The sequence below is a fragment of the Corvus brachyrhynchos genome, unplaced genomic scaffold (assembly GCF_000691975.1).
Source record: "Corvus brachyrhynchos isolate BGI_N302 unplaced genomic scaffold, ASM69197v1 scaffold42, whole genome shotgun sequence".
NCBI lineage: Eukaryota > Metazoa > Chordata > Aves > Passeriformes > Corvidae > Corvus > Corvus brachyrhynchos.
The window spans coordinates 2,515,060-2,516,011 of NW_008237242.1; positions in this window are offsets into that span (position 1 = coordinate 2,515,060).

The window sequence follows — 952 nt, forward strand, 5'->3', positions numbered from 1 at the left end:
GAGAAAAGGGAGTGAAGGGTACTGTACATCAGTGATGGAGATGGCTAAGACAGAAGCTGTTAGGAAATTGAAATAAACAGTGAAAAGCAGTTTAAAAGAGGTTGTCAAAATACACCAGCAAAGTTGAATTTGAGAATGACAGGAATGAATGGTAAACTAAATGAAGGTACAAGGATTCTCTGAGCATAACCATAAAATCTACACATACAGAAAATAAAGTGGCTTTACTAAGGCAGAGATGTGAATACACAACTAGCAGAGGTCAAGCTTAGGTAAAGAAGATAAATTGTAGGCCTCTATAGTGTCAACTAACCTATTTAAAGGTGAAAACATAATAAATTGCGCTTTCTTTAAAATGGAGCATATATGCATGAAAGCAAAGGTGTGCTGGCATAGGCCTAAGAAAAGGCACACTTAAGTTTTAAAGCTGAGTTAACATTCTAAAAACAGATGGGAAAATGAAAACTCAGTCCAAAATGTGACTTAAAGAGTGACTGTAGTGTGAGGCTCCACAAAGACACTTAGTAAACTGACTTGTATTTCAAAGCATGTGCCTGAGTGACTAAAAATTTTAGGCACAACTTTTAGGGACTCTAACAGGAGTTACACTTTCAGGGCCCACTGATACTCAAAATAAATTGCTGATTGCATATGACTTGCAAATCTCCTCTTTATAGAGCTAAGGTTTCTGTCATATATGGGGGGGGGGGGGGTTTGTTTATATATGCATATTTTCATATGTGTATTGAGATAGATATAGATATAGATATAAGGAAAAGTGGCCAGGACCATTTTCTGACACTGAGGCCACCTGGCAATGAACTCATCAGGCACTACTGAAGTGCCTGAGTCCGCAGAACAGAGAGGGTACAACCTAGAATTAGATGTTAGACAGAGCCCACTCCCCAGTCCTGCCCAGGAACTGCCTGGGAGAGGGGCAGCTGGCCTGGGC